This window comes from Sus scrofa, chromosome 11, assembly GCF_054392235.1.
Source record: "Sus scrofa isolate SSC_HxYL_T2T_F1_AM1 chromosome 11, Sscrofa_HxYL_maternal_Yorkshire_Landrace_v2.0, whole genome shotgun sequence".
Taxonomy (NCBI): domain Eukaryota; kingdom Metazoa; phylum Chordata; class Mammalia; order Artiodactyla; family Suidae; genus Sus; species Sus scrofa.
Window position 1 is genome coordinate 85481860 of NC_139393.1, and position 16090 is coordinate 85497949.

The following is a 16090-nucleotide window of genomic DNA, read 5'->3' on the forward strand; positions in this document are numbered from 1 at the left end:
CATCTCATTTTCTCCTCCAGGACAGGGTCGGCTTGAGGGCCACCTGCCGCCTCTGGGTGTCCCGTCCCCGGGTGCCCTTTCCCAGCCTCTCCCTGCCTTTCAGGGTGTGGACACAGAGCACCTGCTTTCGGGGCGGTGAGAAGGCCTCTGTGGTGTAGGGGCTACTGGCTGCCGTCACAGGGTCACAGGTGTTGAGGGGTGGGCTGCACAGGGACGGGGGCAAAGCCCTCACCCCTTCTCCCCCAACTCTTCCCAGAATTTCTCCAAGTTCTTCGCGTTCAGTAAGCAGCCGGCAGACGCCTGCAGGCAGCAGGGGCTCCTCCTGGACCCTGGACAGCCTCCGAGTCGCCTTCCTCCACTGCCTTGGGAGGAGGAAGAAGGGGCTCAGGGAACCCCCCCAAACCCCACCCGGGCCCAAGGCGATGGCATGGACAATGCTGTTCCTGAAGGCCCAGGGTCCAGATCAAGAAAAAGCCGGAGGGCCCCATATCACCATCCTGTGGTCTCTGTGTCCGCAGGTCACTGATCAAGATAAGGAAATGCAAGCTTCACTCCTGGGCTTATCTGAAAGGTTGTGGGTAAAGGGAAAACCTCCAAAATCCATTTTTAGCTAAAACGCACGCAATTTCAAGCTCTCTGAACTCTGGGCTAAATCCAGTGATTTCAGAATTGGGAAATCTTCAAAGGAAAAATGAAAATCCTGGAAGCATGATGGATTACGACAACAGAACAAGTGCCTTTTTTTAAATAAAGACGGGTGTAAGAATCGAGTTTGAAAGGAGAATTGATCTGGCTGATTATTCACTCCCAGCAGATTTCAAAGAGACTCAATCCTCATGGGGAAAAAAATCAACATCTCTTTCAAGATCTTGCATTTTCCTTAATTTAGCATTTAAATTACCATCCTTTCAGGCGGGTCCCTTTCTTTCTGGGGCGTTGGTTTCTAATCTGCGCACTGTGCCGGCTCTGTCAAGCCTCTGCTCACAGCTTGTCAATTAGTTACACAAATTAACGAAGTTGCCAACCCAGAATTAGCAAAACTGGGTTTCCCTTTTTATTTTAAGACTGAGATGGGTGCAAAGACGCAGCAGCTGTAGAGTCAGGATGCTTTCAGCTGCAGCAAACAGGAACCCCCTGCAGTGAGGGGACAGCATCGCTGGTGGTCCAGGACTGGCTGGGCGAGCTGTGCCCAAGGAGACCCAGAGAGCCGAGCTCTTCCCTCCGCCCGCTCGGGCTCAGGGCTCCCTGCAGTGGGAGGATCAGAGAGCAGAAGTGCTGGTCTGCCCTCAAGCTTGGTCTGCACCGCCCCCTCAGATGGCTGTGGGGGCATGCACAGGGGCCTTGCACTCCACTGTGACCCCTGTGTGGCACAGCAAGCACAGGGCACTGTCACAGTGTCCCTGCCAGCTTCCCAGCCTCCCTCCTAGCCTGCTCGTGGTGCCCAGCTTGCTCGCGTTGGAGGCCAGAGGCACACGGTCTGCGGCTGTGGACGACAAGGACCTCCATCCCCACGTGGGCCCCTCCTCCAAGAGACCCCATTTGTCTCCCGGGGGAGGCCTGGGAGGCTTTGAGCAGCTTCTCAGCAGGCCAGAGTTGTGACCGAATTCCTTCCTCCAGCGCAGCCTCAGGGGGGCATCTGTCAATGGAGAAGCCGGTGGAAATGCAGGGAAGGCCCCAGGAGCAAGGCAGACAATTCAGTGCGCTCCTGAGGCCTCCGCAGCCAGGCCCTGTCACCTAGCAACCGAGAGCGATGCTGCCGGGAAGGCGAGGCTTCGGAGGGACCCGGCCTTTCCCCTCCTGGCCCTGGAACCCGAGAATCCCTGGATGAGGAGGCTCCCGCCTTGAGGATGAGCCGCCCGGGGTTGGGAGGGGGAGACCTGGCTCAGCCCACTTCCCACTGGGGCACTCACCCCCCCACCCCATCCACCGCCTCTGCTGCAGGAACCTTCTGCTGCTAATTAAACAGCAGCAAACAGCTCAGGGCAGAGGCGGGTGGAGCCCTGCGGGACTGGGAGCACTTTCTTGGATTCCAGGAAGAGCCAGCCCCTCAGCACCTCCCTGCCTCGCTCCTTCCTGGAAACCAAGGAAGGGGAGGCAGACCAGACAGCCGGCCGCTCCAGGCCAGGCCGCTGAGCTCATGGTGGGCCTGAGGCTGCGCTCTGAGCTGATGGCAGACCAGAGGCTGGGTCTTCATTCTTCGCCCTGGGGCTGGGGTTGGTACCTGCAGAGCCTCCTCCGAGGCGTCTGCAGGCTCGCTCTGGCCGACGTGTTTTCCGCACGCTGCCCAGGCGACCCCACCGGGAGCCCAGGCGAAGAGCTGTGCTGCAGAGGCCGGCGCAGAAGTATGTGTGCAGCTGAACCCAACAGAGAGTCAATGGCCCCCTTTTCTGCACCCAGACCTGTGCGCGGTCCGAGGCCTGAGGTTCTCGATTCCGGGGGCAGAGTGGAAGGGCCTGGACACCTTGGAAGGAGCTCCAACGTGTGGTCCCCCCTGGGATCCTGTGGCACGTGCTGCGGCCAAGGCCCGCACGGCGTTTGCTACCCCCAGGGAACCCCAGGGCAGAGCCGCTGGAGAACCACCAGGCTTGGGTCTTCTGAGTTCAATGTCAGCCCAGACCAAGCACACGCTTTCCCGAACCGTGTTCCTGTTTGTCTGTCCTTGCTTTGCTGAATCAGCACAGCATAAAAATGCAATCAGATCAATTCACTGCTACTCGATGCTGTGGCCACGTAGGCAGGTGGCATCCATCCCATCAGATATGCGGCCATGGTCGCGTCAGGAGAAAATTACCGCGTAGGCAAGCACGAGCGGGGGCACAGCCCACCCCCACGAGCACCCTCCACGCCATCCCCTGGAACTCAGGAACCCACCCCTCCTGGATCCCTGTTTTAAAGCTTAGCTCATTTACCTGGAAAAGTGGTAAAAAGCAGATAAATTCATTTTCTTTCGTATATAATGGATGGATGAAGCTTAATGTGTGTACTTTCTTAGAGCTGTTTCTCTCCCATTAGCGACAGGACCTTAGAGTGTGCCAGCCTGTGTCCCTCGGTCTCCCACATTCAGCGTGTCCTGCAAGAAAGGCACTCGCAGCCTCATCCCCACTCTTTGCAGAACGTCCACGCAGTGACAGGCTGGAGGGAGAGCGGCGGCAGGTCCCCACAGCGGAGGCAGGCATGCTCACCGCCTCCTGTAAGAGTCGGGTCCGGAGCTCAGGGCCCCTCCCATTGCGTATGCAACGCCCCCCCCCCCCGACCCCCGCTATCTGCACACCCATGGGGCTTGGACAAGGGGACCCACAGCCACCAGTGATGTCACCAGTGCTGCCTGCTGGGCCAGGAGTCACAGAGTCCTTCCTCCCCGCCCGGGATCTCCTACCTCGCACTGGATCTGAGGCCCTGGGGGCCAGCGTCAAAGCAGGTAGGGTGACATCCAGGCCCTGTGCTTGTGCAGCGGCGTGAGAACAGATGAACCGGAGCAGGACATGGCAACGGGGGAAATGGCACCTTCATAAGTGAACGTGTCAGGCCGGAAACCCTGCAGAAGGGCGGTACCGCTGTGCGAGATTAAAAACACACACTCTCACTTTTAGGACCACACATGGATGAAACCACAGCAAAAGGAACGCAAGAGCCTGTGAAAATGAGGTTCCCGAAGGGGCCGCCTGGGAGGCAGAGGGGCCGGCGTGGGGCCTGGGCTGGCGTGAGTGACGCATTCAGGGCAGGCAAGGGTCGCCGTGGCAGCTGGTGTCTGAGGCCACGGACTTATAGAGGGTTATTACATCATCAGCAAATGGGTCCCCAGTGGCTCGGTCGCCGAGCTCCGGGCAGTGATAGACGTGTGTTAATCCGGTCTCTGCCCTGGTGCACGGGTGTGGTTAGAAAGGGGAGATGACACAGCGGCTAAATGAATGGATGGATAGGGAGATGGATTGATAACAAACAAGGCAATAAAGCTTGACGCACCCCCCCACCAAATCCTCCTGACAGACGTGGTATCTAGAAGATAAATGAGAAAGCCCCGTGGGGAACGCATCGGCTCCAACGGAACCGGGAGCCCGTGCATGGCCGGGTTTCTTTTCCGTAAACATCTTCGGAGCAAACATCTTGTGCTCAGGGCCGAGGGCCTCCTTCGAGTCTGCAGTCTGAGCTCTGCCAGGTGTCCAGCTGGACCCACACGCAGCGGTAACAGATCTCCTAGAGAGGCCCTCCTCTTGGGGTGCCCCCCCAAAGCCCCACAGGTGCTGAGGGAGCCCAGAAACAGCACACTGGGCCCTGGGCCTGACACGAGGAGAGCATAGGTGCCTGCCCACCCCAGAAGCCCAGGCAGAGGTGGGAAGCAGCCAGGCCCCTGAGATCTGCCTACAGGTGCCTCTTTCTATCCGGGTCCGACCTGGGCCGCGGGATCCACCAGTGCAGCTTCTCCGCCCCGCGCTGCCTGCGCTCACACTGGGAGCAGACTTGCCTTGGTCATCCGGCTAGAGGGACGCCTTCCCAGCAGATTTTCCTGAAAGGCAGACCTGCCCTGGGCCCAGAAAGGCAGACCTGCCCTGGGCCCAGAAAGGCAGACCTGCCCTGGGCCCAGAAAGGCTTGCATGGTCCCCAAGGAAGGGTTATGCGTGTGGATTAGTGTGGCTTCGTAGGAAATAAGACAGTAACCACCCGGAAGCAGAATTCCAGGGCCCCAGGGCCCAGGACCCTGCAGGAGGCTTCACTATCAATGAGCTTTGTGACCTGGTACCAGCTCCTACTTGTCCAGTCTCCCCATCAGTAAGGCAGACGGCAGCCATGGTGGCCGTGGTCCCCCAGCCACTGAGACAGCACCCCCGACCAGACGCAGCGTCTGTTTCCTAGAAGGGGGCTCAGGATGGAAGGTCTGCCGTGCGATGCCCTGCCCCCATCCTCCTCGTCCACTGAGACCCCGGCAGAGTCATCAAAGCCCCCGGGGTCACTGCTTTCCTTCCGCGGACCCCTGGCAGCAATAGCCGCCCCCGCCCCCAGCCGGCTGGGAAGATTCATCAGACAATGTCTGCGGGCGCCTGGCCCCATCTGCGGAAAGTGCTCTGTGCTTCCAAGGTGTTAAAAATAGAAGTGAAGCCAGAAGATATTTAAACGCAAGGGTGAAAATTTCCCGTGCAGCTCAATAGGCCGGAACTCAGGCCCGAAGGTGAAGGACAGAGTTCTGACCCGGCGAAGAGGACAGGGTGACAGCGAGCGAGGCGTGGGCAGACGGCACCTCGGTCAGAGGCCCGATGTCCAGAGGAGGCCGGTCCTGTGACCAAACACAGACCCAGCATGACAGGGCTGCTGTCTGGCTGCTGCCTCGAGGCGCCGGGCGCTCACCTGGCACTGGGGACACCGTCCTCGCTCCTCTCCAGACACCTGGCAGGTCCCTTCCCTCAGGGAGGGTGGCCTGGAACGTGTCCCTTTCCATCCACTCTGTGATGCTTTGCAGCAAGGATTCGGTCAAGTCCCTTCAGTGTCTGGGGTCCAGCTCCTCCCGCAGTGGCAGCGGGAGGCAGCGTCACACAGGGCCAGGAACCTGACCCCAGAGCCCCGCTGTCTTGGCCGGAATCTCAGTCCTGCCACTTTTAAGGGTCTCCCCAACACACAGGAACCTCTTAGACTCAGCCAGACTGAATGACTGCCCAGCGAACCCCTGCCTATACATCACCTAGACCCTGGGCAGCTGGCACCTGAATCCCGCCTGTCCTTATGCCAATCCTTCTTGCTATTTGTCTATTTCAAGTGGAGGTCACTGCCAAGGTCACCAGGCCCTCAGCAGGCGCTGCCGCATCTTGGCCGTGGTCTCCGGCGAGCCAGGCTCTCTGCTGGCCCCTTGTCCACAAGATGCCCCTGTCCGCGGGCCCACGTGTACCACGCCATACATCAAAGCCAGGGCACCTAAACCATCAGGGCCTGGCACAGAGAAGCCCCGAGTCAGCGCTCGCTTTCATCGTCGCCAGATCAAGACGCCGAAGGGCTCCCTTCCTGTTCCAAAGCAACGGTCTCCAAAGCCCCTTTTCCCCAGAAAGACCAGAGCTGTACACACCACATCACGAAGAGGAAGCCAGACCAAGGACAGAACCTACACAGGGGATCGTCCCCAGGTGCCCGAGCGTGGGCATCAAAGAGCCCTGGCTGGGCCCTGGACCCACAGCCACCCCTGGCCACTCCGCACTCCACCACAGAACAGCCGCAGAGAGCTGGGCGTCTGCCGAGGCTCTGGACCCAGAAGAGGGAGGCCAGCCCATCAACCAGGCATCTGCTCATATGGTTCTTTGTCAGGTAATTTTCATCACGAAGCGTTTCAAATAGAGAGGAAGTTTGGAAAAAATAACCATCGCCTAGACCGATCTATTTGCTTGGCTTTGCTGCTCCATTTCATGCAGAAGTGGCCGCTCACCTTGCATCTCTCACGCCATCAGAGCCACCCTGCTGTCGCAGGCAGCTCCTTCGTGCCATCTGACATCCCGTCCCAGTGCCTCTGACCTCGAAACCCAGTCAAGACGCAGGCCTTACATTTTGCTGTTAAGTCTCTCATCTCTTTCCATCTAGAACGCCCCCCCCCCCCCACTGTTCTCACTCCTTTATTTGCAAATATTCTCCTGCAAAAAGTTCTTTTCTCTTGAGTTAGGAAGCACACAGACCCTCAGGCCCTCACATTGGTGTGAGCCTGGCACCAGTTTTACTTTCAAGCAGGAAAGAATATTCCTAAGACAGGGTGACCTGCTCTAGAAGTCCCATAGCTTCCTTTGTAACTTGTTTAACAAGGGAGATTCTGCTTTCTCATTATTTTTGACCCATAGACCCTCAAAACAACGAGGAAAGGAACAACAATTCCTGGGCTAAAATCATGAGTCGGTTCTTTTCCACAGGCTTTCCGTCACCGCTAAAGATCACCGACTCCTGACACCGGATTTGATCAGAAGTATTTTACGGCCTCTGTAATGTATCCTGTTTAGGAACCAGATACAGAAAATTCTTGAGTGAGTTATGTGACTGTCACCATGCACTTTTTTGAAAATTGGAGTTTGCTCTTCATTAACTCATTCCGACCTCCCACAAAGCCAACAGATCAACTCCTTCTTCATCTAAAGGGAAGAAAATCCTGTACACAATTCGTACAAAGCAGGCCGGTTAGGCTGTGCGCCTACAGAGCGGGGCAGTGAGCACACCACGGCCACGTGGGCGATGCGAGCAGCCCGGCAGTGGCCAGGCCCCCCGCTGAACCACAAAACTGCCAGCCCCCCAGCCCTGACCCTAGCTGGGCAGCAACTTGCTCTGCCTGCCTGCCCAGCCCTCACCAGGCCTGGACGGGGAGAGGCCTGGACGGGGCGGGGCGGCGGCGGGGCCTGGGCAAGGCCGGAAGGGGTCGCCGGCCTCGCTGGGCTCGAGGACCATGTCTGAGGCGAGGCAGCAGCTGCATCAGAGCGGCCCAGGCAGAGGAGGAATCACAAGATCTTATTTCCAAGCGACGTTCAGACACACGGGCCAGTCCTCCTGGGCCTCGGAGGGGGCGGCCCACCCAGGCGCCCAGTGGGGCGATCCAGTCACTTTTAAAAGGGGGTTTCTTGCTTTGGGTGAAAAAATACAGCCGAGTCCCTCCTCGCCCCCTGGGCGGGAGCCTATCTCATCCTCAGTAACACAGAAAACACCTGCTTTGCTCTCTCTTTTTTGGTCCCATTTTTTCATGCTAATAACAGGAAGCAGGGACACAGCACTTCCGCATAATATCCCGTTTCTTACAACCTCCAGCACAGACCCTGCCGCGCCACACTCCTTGGCAATTCATTGGTGCAAGAGCCGGCCGGCGAAGTAAGCTGGCGTGTGCTCTGAAGGAGACAGAGGAGGAGGGAGCAGGCCCCCTGCCCTCCCCTTTGAGGACACGGGAGCTGCATCCAGGATTCGTCCCTCTGCAGTGACCACAGAACACAAGCTGCATCCTGTGGAAGCCCGGAGTTACATTTACTAATGACCTGCAGTTTGAGGTTGAATTAAATATTGAAGCAAGCTCCAGAAATATCTACAAGGAAACAGCATCAGCACTGTATCGACCGTGCTATGCTGTTTAATAATTCATTCACTCACGTCGGGGTGGGGATGTCTTCCTGTCTGTCCCTCAGCATCACAGAACAGCTGGCGAGGGACCGCCGATCCCAGCCTGCACCTGGCGTTTCAGGTTCTAAAGGGCACCCCTGTCCCCGCGTCCCCACGTCAGGCTGACCCACGCGAGGACTCTTCAGCTCGGCCACGCTGGGTTCAAGCCTCCTAGGAGGGCTCGTGGGCGCCTGGCAGGGCCCTGGGGACTGGGTTACGGCTGATGTTGAGGCCTTGCTCCAACCTGATCAGCGCCGTGAACAGGGTGAGACGTGAACTTGGCTCTGAGGCCGTTGCTGTCACAGAGCTGGGTCCCCGCGGCTTGTTTACACGGCCCCACAGGAGATCACCAGCGGTCAATCTGAGTTCAGGATCAAACCCAGCAGGCAGGGGAGGCTCTGTTTGGAAGGCCTGATCAAGTTACGAATTTAACAGCTAAATAGGTGAGAACAATATTGCTCAAAGGACTTGCCAGCAAAGCTCTCTGGATCATCGGTTGGTGTTTTTGTGTTTTGTTTTGTTTTTCTCAAAACACACGAGGCAGTGGACTTCCTGGTTCCCAGAGGAGGACGGGTGTCAGGTCCCACAGTGGACATGCACCCCCTGGGGTCAGCTTCTGCCCCAGGGGACAGGAGCCAGCAGCCGACTGGGATCCCACGGGGATTCAGAGCTACCAACAAAGGAGGGGGAGGGTGCTGAAGGGCGCTGCCTCCCAGCTTATGGCAGACAAGCCAGCGACGTGGGAACAGGAACAGGTCCAGGCTCGTGGAGTGATGGGTGACAAGACCCTCAAGACCTGAAAGGAGCCAAGGCCGGGCCTGCGGGCGCCAGCTGGGCCGGGTCAGGCGAGAAGGCCCAGAGGCGCGCCGCCCTTGGGTCTCCATCTGAGTCTAAACTCAGGAGTGTCAGGACGTGAGGCGTCGTCATGCAGCTGCGTCCCTGCATCGCCTGGGACTTTGGAGTTGAAGCGAGTGGGACAGAGAACAGAGTCAGCGCAGCCACTGAGTAAATATTTCCCAAGCATCAACCGAGGCAAGCACTACCTTAAGCCCTGAGGCTGGGGGCAGCGGGGGAGCGACTCGGACAAGGAGCCGGGCGGCCCCTGCCTCCCACTCGGAGCCCAGCCAGTGGAAGATCCTCCAGACACGCTGGGCCCTCGGTTGTGTGGCGGTGTGGACGGTCCATCCTTGAAAGCACGACTGACACGGTGCCCGTCGTCAGCATCTGGTCTAAAACTAGAGAAACATCCCAAAGCCTCAGGATTCCCACATTTTGTCGTTAGTGCCGGGGGGTCGCATGGACCAGGGGCGGCGGGCTCTCTGCATAGCCCGCCTCCTCTTCAGCCTATCAGGGTCCCTTCCCCCTGGATGTGGTTGGGAGCCTGGCCCAACCCGAGGCTACTCTTCTGACCCCCCGCCCCAGCAGCAAGGGGGAGAGGGGCTGGGCCCTTCTTCTCCCCTGGAGGGGGAGGGCGGCAGAGCCCCCAGCTCCCATCCTGTCCCCACCTCGAGGCTGTTCACAGCCCTTGGCATGCCCTCCCCATGAGCAGACCTAATGTGAAAATCATTAAGAAACCTTTTTGCAGAAGATTCTACAGGGTAAGAAGTTGCATTCGTCTTCAAGAAACAGACATGCAACACGGCTTCTCTCGGGCAGTTGCGTTCTCTTCCTAAGTTCTCTCTCCCTTTGCTCCTCCTGGACAAAGTCCCGTCTGAAGTCCCCTCCTCTCTGTCATGTGAGTCACCCACCTCTGACTCATCTTCCAAGATGCCCTTGAGCCAAACCAAAGTCCCACTGACACTGTGACCATCCACCGAGCCCCAGGGCTGTCGCTCGGGGTCCCAGCCCCACACCTCTCTCCATGGCAAGGTCACGGCAGTGGCTCCACTAGCCAAACACAAGCAAACAAACAGAAAGGTCCAAGCTGGAAGCCACTGTGAAGAAAAGACCTCTGGACGTCCCTGCTGGCTCAGCGGGTTAAGGATCAGCCTTGTCCCTGCTGTGGCTCAGGCTTAATCCCTGGACTTGGAACTTCCGCATGCCATGAGCATGGCCCGAAGAGCAAAAAACCAAACAAAAAAGAAAACGTCTTCTGGGAGCTCCCGTCGTGGCGCAGCGGAAACGAATCCGACTAGGAACCATGAGGTTGAGGGTTCGAGCCCTGGCCTCACTCAGTGGGTTAAGGATCTGGCGTTGCCATGAGCTGTGGTGTAGGTCGCAGATGCGGCTCGGATCCCGAGTAGCTGTGGCTGTGGTGTAAGCGGGCAGCAACAGCTCCGATTCGACCCCTAGCCTGGGACCCTCCATATGGCGTGGGTGCGGCCCTAAAAAGGAAAAAAAAGAAAGAAAAGGAAAGAAAAAAAAGGGAAGGTTGTCTCCGTGATCCCTCAGTGCGAACCTCGCCGGCCAAGGCCGGGCCTGTGATCATGCCGGGGGCTTAGATCAAGCCTGGCGCCCCGCCCCGGGCCTCGGTGTCCTGCCTGCGCCGGGAAGGGCTGGTGTCCTGCCTGCGCTGGGAAGGGCTGGTGAGCTCTAGTTACTAGACGTGGAGCAGCCAGGCTCCACGGGAACCATGGCTTAGGCAGAGAGACGCGCAGGGGCCGTTTTCTTTCCCGCTTGGGGGTGGGAGTTGCCGGAGCTGGCTGGTGCGGGCTCAGCAGAGGAGGTCTCAAGGTGGGTGACCGACGCAGACCTTCTCGGGGCGAAGCAGAGCCTATGCCAGGCAGGCGAGTCAGAAGGTGTTTCTCCAAAAGCTTTGAAATTCCAAGAACACCCAAGGTAGAAGCCCAAGGCCCCTTCGCTAAGCATGGAGAGTATGTCCAGCGGCCCCCACAGACCCTATAAGCACAAGGGAGGAGGGGTTCCCCTTGAAGGAGAGGGGGTGTCAGTTCCCATTTCATAGCCAGGAAAGTGGAAACGTGGCCAGACATGCACGGGGGCCCCTCTGACCAAGACCTGGGAGGAGGCAGGTTGGATCCCAGCCTGGTTAGAAACCCTGTGCTCCGTCCACCATGAGGCCCCGAGACGCCAGGGTCCCGAAATGCTCTAGAACTTGCCGGGACCCCAGGTTACCTGCCACATAGCGCTTTGGCCAATTCCGATTTTAATGCCGGTCATGCAGATAAATCCTGGAGAGCATTTAGAACCCTGATTGGAATTGTGCTGTTCAGAGCCTCCAATGACCTCCAATTGTAAGACTCCAGCCTTTGAAGTTTATTATCCTGCAGCCTCTCTGATTGTAAAGCTTCACTTCCTCCTGAAATCGTGGGCCATACACAGAGTCCAGGAAAAACACAGCATTGTGCACGGAGAGTCAGAAAGCGACAATGACTGTGACACTGTTGAAAATGCCCCCTTGATGTTCATGCTTTATTCATGGAGGGACCTCATCCACACTCAGACCACGGACTTGGTACCATAAGCAGAATTTCTCGGGAAAGTGGCTCCTTACATCACCTTCCTTCAACCAGCTCTTTATGAATAATGCATCCTGCATCATCCAGAGGCTTGTCCAACTCGACTTAGAAAGTGGGAAAAGCAAATTTAGTGACGTAAGAAGGAAGGAAAATCGCCAAGTCATTCAAGTCCCTGAGATCCGCAATAACAACAAAACACGGCAAGCACTTAAAAAACAGAACTGACCGAGAGAAGTTCCTCCCTCGGTCACTTGGTGGATGCAGAACTTCGTGTAGCGCCATTGGTTTGCCGTGGGTGAAACAGCCCCTGTCCTTGGCCCCTGCCTGGCAGCAGGTGCTCTCTCTCAGCTTCTGGTAAGTTCTCCCGTAAGAAAGAGTCAGGGAACGTTTAAGTCTGAGGCCAAAGAAGTCCTGCTTCAGACGCCAGCGCATCACGGGCGGGGCAGTGGCCACCGCACGCTGTCGGGGGAGATGGGTATGTCCCAGGGTCTCTGCAGTGGGTGTGGAGAGCTGGACGGGGATGTGCCCCCAGCTTGGAGGGAAGAGGGAAAGAACACCCTGGGACAAGGGAAGGGACTTCTGCGGGTTTCAAGGATTTTTAAATTAAATTCATTCAAGTTTCTTCAGTTGCACCAAACAAAGCCACAACTTTTCTAGATAAAGTGGTTCGACATCACATGGTTCAGCCAACTCTGCTGTTCCCGGGGGTCACTCGGGCTCTGGGGTCCACCCTCGGGGTCAGGGGTCCACGGGCAAATGTCTTAACTTACCACTTCCCTCTGGGGACAATGGTGGTTGCCACCAAATGTCACCTCTGCCAGAAGCTTGATGGCGTAATTGCTGGGAGGCACCCAGGAGAGACGTGTCTCCAACCCCAGGCCCGCCTCAGTGAGTGGGGGGCTGCCAGGGTGGGATTTGGTCCAGAGATGAGCCCAGCACAGGGATTCTCGGATTCTGCTGCACTCGACTCATTTGACAAGTGTTGTCTGAGGATCTACTGTGTGTACCTGCTAAGTTCAGGGACAGTGAACAAGACAGGCGTCACCCCTGCCCTCTGACCTTTCATGACCCAAAATATAAAATTAGGCCATGGGGGAGTTCTGTTGTGGCTCAGCAGGTTAAGAACCTAACATAGTGTCCTTGAGGATATAAGTTCGATCCCTGGCCTTGCCCAGTGGATTAAGGATCAGGCATTGCCGAGCTGTGGTGTTGGTCGTAGCTGTGGCTGTGGTATAGGCCAGTAGCTGCAGCTCTGATGCGACCCCTAGCCTGCAAGTGCAGCCATAAAAAATAAAAAATAAATATTTTTAAAAATTGGGCCGTGATTTCTCAGCTATGACAGCAAAAGCTTAAGCAATCAATGAAATAGAGATAAACTGCTCTTCATCAAAATGTAAAACTTGGTATTGAAACTGACACCATTAACAAAGCAGAAAGCCCATAGAACGGGAGAAAATATTTGCAAACCACGTATCTGATGAGAGAGTTGCATCTGGAACGTATAAAGAGCCCTTACAATTCCGCCATAAAAGCACAATCCATAGTTGAAGAAATGGACTTGGGTAGATGTTTCTCCCTAGAGACACACGGGGGCCCGTAAGCACATGCAGAGCTGCTCAGCATCGTCAGTCATCGGGAAAGGCAAATCCACACCGCTTCACACAAGCGAGGCTATAATAAAAAGGTAGGCAATGACAAAGGCTGGCAAGGAGGTGGGGGAAGAGCCTGGCAGTTCCTCAAAAGGTTACACACAGCATTGCATGTGTACTCCAGCAATTCCGCTCAAAGGAATATCCCCCAAAGCAATGAAAACCTATGTTCCTGCAAAAACTTGGGCATTGATGTTTGTAAGAGCATTATTCACAATAGCTGTGAAAACAAGCCAAATGTCCATCCACGGACAAATGGATAAATAAAACATGGTATATTCAGAGCACAGAAGGTCATTCAGCCTTAAAAAGAAAGGAAGCAGTGGTTCATCCTACGACTTGGAGGAATCGTGAAGACACTGTGCTCTGTGAACGAGCCAGTCACACAAGACCACGTATTACAAGACCCCATTTCTATGAAACAGCAAAGTCCTGGGGATAGGAAGCAGGTTAGTGGCTGCCCAGGTCTGGGGCGGGGGCGGGGTTGGCTGCTCCGGATGGATGGGAAGCTCTGACCTTTGTGGTGATGACTGCGCAGCTCTGTGGATGTGTAAAACCACTGAATTCTATATTTTAAAGGAGTCGGTTTCTGATATGTGAATTATAGCTCAACGAATATTTGTCTGGAAGATACATGATATAACAGTTACTATTTGGGGAAAGGAAAAAGCACCCGTGATTTCATCATGAAAAGTGCAGAAGATAAAGTTCAGCAAGAACACCTGGCTGGTGGTTTTTGTTAATTCACGAGGCAGGTGATCCTGAGCCACTTATCAGAACCGTGCCCGGCTTATAAAAGTTGAGAAATGTGGTATAGACAGGCTTCCAGATTATACTCACCCTGTAAGATAAGGAACACACTACTCAGAAGAGACCCATGTGACGGTGTTTTATGGTTTTACAGAGCCATTTAGCTGAATTAAGAGGCCCCCTTGGGCGTTGCTTGAAGCAAGAATGGTCTGGTCTGTGGGAAATAGTACGTTCTTCAATCTCAGGCCAGGAATTCTTTTGTTCAAGAGATGTGGGTTAGGTAACAATGCAATGTGCTTGCATTTGCTTCTGCACCTGCTGCGTACAAGACAGGTTAAGCAAGTACTTGGGCACAAAGCCCCCCCTCCCCAGCCAGGTAACAGTTCTGGTGACAACACTGCAACCAGGGCAGCCCAGCCCCAGCGAGATAGCCTGCCAGGGCTGCACACTGCCCTGCAGGAGAAGGAAGCTGCCCTGCAGCTGCTGGATCCCACTCGCCAGTCACCGGAGATGGCTGTTTTCCAGGTCATTACAACCAGGCGATTGGAGACATGAATATGACATGGCTACAGAGTCCATTTCAATCCACCTGCTCAGGAAAGAATGAGGTAGAACTACACTCTTTGGCAGAAAACTGTCTCCGTTGTTCCCTTAAATGAAAAACAAGTTACGGAATATTAAGGAAGAGTTCCCTGGTTGCACAGTGAGTTAAGGGTCCGTCACCCGCAGCTCTGTGTCTCGGGTTCCGTCCTCGGCCTGAGGACTTGAGCATGCACACACGAGCGCGCACGTGCACACCCAGGAGCAGCAACGACGGTTTGGAGGAGGAGCTTTCAATTTTCACCTAATTACAGTATTTCTTTTACGTTATTCTCATCCAAAAAAACATGAATGTGTCTTATCACAAGGAATTAGTTCAGAAATATTTCAGTCTCTCTCCCCAACCACCCCACCCAAACGTCCTGCTTCCTGGGCCCTTTGCCGGGAAAGGGGACGTGGACGGAGAGACTCTGGAGAGGATGCGGCGGTTCCGGGGCTGGATGGAGGCTGACCGTCGGAGCACAGGCCTGGCAGGTCCTGGCTCTCGCTCAGGTGGAGGTGGGCCAGCTGACCTGCGGTACCCACCCACCCGCTTCGGGGACACTAACGCTGAGGTGGGACCCGGGCAGCGGGATGACACATGTGGAAGGGGGCATGGGGGGCGGAGGGGCTGGAGTCCTCCGCTGGTCACCGAGCGGAGTCCAGATCTGCGAAGGCCTGCAACGCAGAGACCTCCAGGAGTCCTCTCGCGGGAGCCTCGGGAGCGACCAGGAATCGCCCCCTCCTCCACGCCTTAAGCGCCTTAACCGAACCCCGGGCTCCTCCTCGGGGGCTGGACGCAGAGCAGCCTCTGGCGGCCCAGGGTATGGGGGGCGGGGTGGAGGCGGGGCTCCCGCTTGGCCCCGCCCTCGGCACCGCCCCCAGCTGCCCAGGAGGGTCCGGAAAGCGAGGGCTGGTGGCGGCCGGTAGCCTGCCCTTGGCCCTGGGCCTCGGGGAAGGACAGGAGGAGCCGGCGCCCCTGGCACATGGAGGGACCTGGGGAGCCTCCGCCCCGCTGCTTTCCAGGGCGGCTCGGGTCCCCAGGAGCAGACCTGAGGCCGCCTACTGCGGCGTCTCTCCGGGACCGGACCTGGGGCTCCTGCGCCTTCGCCCCCAACCCCCCCACCCCGCCCCCTGACCAGCCAGACGACAGCGGTGCCCAGGGATGGAGCGACCCTCGGGGCAGCTAGCTGATGATATGACCGCGCGGCGCCGGTGGCGTCCTTGCCTCGGTCTCTGCGACACTCAGGGCCTTTAGGACGCAGACTCAGCTCAGGCCTCTGCTGAGTCCCGCATTTTAAATACCAAAGAATTCTTTTTTGGTGGCACCTTTCACCTGACAGGATAGATTGTATTTGTCGTTTTCTATCTTCCTGCTCGTTAACGATTTTGGCAACCGCAGGGAAACAGGCTCTTTCTGTAGGAGGAAGGGGGAAAGGGCGCAAAGGCCTCCAGTAAACTGTCTCTGCTGAGGCAGGACGGCCCAAGTCCCGCCAAGGGCTTTGCCAGGCCGGTGCGGCTGCCATGGAGAGTGTCCAGGGTTGTGCACTGAGCAAGCCAGCTCAAGAATGCAGGCAGTGTAAGAGTTTTACTTTCAAG

At 56.7% G+C, this 16090-nt stretch overlaps 1 long non-coding RNA gene across 1 annotated transcript; it reads right to left on the reverse strand.

Moving 5' to 3' along the window:
* Positions 1-915: 915 nt before the first annotated feature.
* On the reverse strand, positions 916-10012 carry LOC146398739 (uncharacterized). Its single transcript, XR_014820037.1, has 4 exons — positions 9673-10012; positions 3377-3554; positions 2910-3070; positions 916-1636 (listed from the first exon to the last, which is right to left on the reverse strand). It is a non-coding gene; the product is annotated as an uncharacterized LOC146398739 (long non-coding RNA).
* Between the last annotated feature and the right edge of the window lie 6078 nt (positions 10013-16090).